Raw genomic sequence first — 2,009 nt, forward strand, 5'->3', positions numbered from 1 at the left:
CTTGCACCCGCCTGTCAGGCGGAGCCGCGGGGTCCCCCGAGCATGGCGAGAACGGGCGGCTGGCTGAGCCGCGGGGCAGGGCCGGGGACTTGGGGCTCGGGGCCTCGGGGGCCTCGGGAGGATTGGGGGGAGGGGGGGGAGGGGGACTCGAGGGGAGGGGCTTGGGGTCTCGGGGGCTCTGGGGGAGGGGCTCGGGGGGCTCGGGGCCTCGGGGGACTCGAGGGCTCGGGGGCTCCGGGGCTCGGGGGGCTCGGGCGCCCAGGGCCCGCGCTTCCCCCGCCCGCCAGCAGCAGGCGCTGTGGCGGCGCGCTCAGAGCCGAGCATTAACTGAAGAATAGCTCACACTAATATCCCTGGCTGTGTGGAAACAGCGTTTTATTAAATGCTTCACACAGATTTGGTATAATAAAGATGAATATATTATATCCTTTGCCTCCCCCAGTGTGAGACAATAATAAGAGAGGGAAAAAACAATAAAGTGAAACATAAATACGATGTAATGGGACTTGTGTCGAGGGACGCGTGGCCTGTCGGGGCTGCCACGGGGCGACCTGGCGGCGGGCGCTCGGGACGGGGCCGCGGGGACCCGGCTTCCAGCCCCTCCCGGCCCAGCCAGGGCTCCCCAGGCTCGGGCCTCCAGCCGGCGCCGCCCGGCTGCCCCCCAGCCAGGCCCTCTCTGCGCTGGGAGGACCCGCCCTCGGCGAGGCGCCCCTGGAGGGGGCGGAGGAGGGGTGGTCCCCCCATCACCAATGCCCTGGGCGGGCCGTGCGCCTTCCCCCCTCGGTCCAGGCCTTCCGGGGACGTAGGCCGCACAGGACAGACTCATGAGCAGATGGACAGACTCCAAGGAGGAAAAATCGGGGAGCGATGGCTTCTCCCTTGGCCCTGCCAATGCCACCTCCCGAGCTGGGCCTCCGGGATGGTGCCCTCCCCGTCCCGCCCCAGGGGCTCTCCCAGAACCTGCCGGAAGTCCCTCATTGGGTCTCATTTCCATCCGTCTCTGGAAGCCGCTAAAACCGTTTACCTGAAAATTAGAATTTCAAAGCTTTCCCAGCACAGAAAAAAGGGACGGCTTGAAGATTCAGCCCAGCCTCCCCCCGCCTAGCCCCGCATCGGCCTGCAGTCGGCCCTGCGAGGGCTCGATTCACCAGCCCAAGGCGGGCGAGGCTGCGGGGCTTCCACTCAACAGCGTTCCCGAACCGAATCTGGGTTCGAATCCCACCTGTGGCGCTGACCAGCGCGCAGAGATCTTAACCTGTTTCCTCTTGGATAGAATGGAGATGTGGTGAGGATTGGAGAGAAAGTTTCTAGCGTCAGGCATCCCATCAGCTGTAAAAAAGGAAAAGAAAAAGCAACTACCAGCTGCTCCCGAAATATCCGTTAAAATAAATAGCCATTTCAGACCTAGAATTTTCGCGAATCTTAGGACCCAAAGCAGGCAACCCCTTTCCCTAAACGAATGAAAACGCGTAGTCTTCCCTCAGCCTCCCTAAATCTCCTGACTTTTGCCCCCGTCAAGGCTCAGAGATGTTAAGAGACTTACACAAGGTCACTCAGCCGGCCGGCGGTGGAGCCGTCTGAGGTCAAGGTGCCATCGGCTCATCTCACCTCTGCGAAGACGCCAGAGCCTCCCTGCTTCGGAAGCCATTCGAAATTTGGCCGCGAACCCAGCTCCCCGGCTGAGGCCTTGAGATCGGGCAGAGTAAACCCAGGCCTCCCCCAAAGGGCCGGGGGCTGCGGCCGACCCCACTTCAGCAAACGAAGAAAAACGAATGAGAAAGAAATGCGTAGAGGCGGAGGGAGGAGGAGGAGGAGGAGGAGGAGGAGGAGGAGGAGGAGGAGGAGGAGGCGGCAGCGGCAGAAGAGGAAGATTCTTTGGGGTGGGAGGGCGAGGGGGGAGCGGGGGAGGGGGACGCGAGCTGACTTCGGCGGGGCTTCTGGTCTGGCTGCCTGGACACCGGGGAAGATCAGGCCCCAGGTGGGCCAGCCGGGCCGGTGCGAGGGTCTCG

General features: G+C 63.2%; 1 long non-coding RNA gene across 1 annotated transcript; it reads right to left on the bottom strand.

The window, feature by feature from the left end:
• Positions 1-350: 350 nt before the first annotated feature.
• Positions 351-1,800, bottom strand: LOC139081794 (uncharacterized). The gene is made up of 2 exons (XR_011537112.1): positions 1,544-1,800; positions 351-1,329 (listed from the first exon to the last, which is right to left on the bottom strand). It is a non-coding gene; the product is annotated as an uncharacterized lncRNA (long non-coding RNA).
• Between the last annotated feature and the right edge of the window lie 209 nt (positions 1,801-2,009).

Source organism: Equus przewalskii, chromosome 1, assembly GCF_037783145.1.
Source record: "Equus przewalskii isolate Varuska chromosome 1, EquPr2, whole genome shotgun sequence".
NCBI classification, from domain to species: Eukaryota; Metazoa; Chordata; class Mammalia; order Perissodactyla; family Equidae; genus Equus; species Equus przewalskii.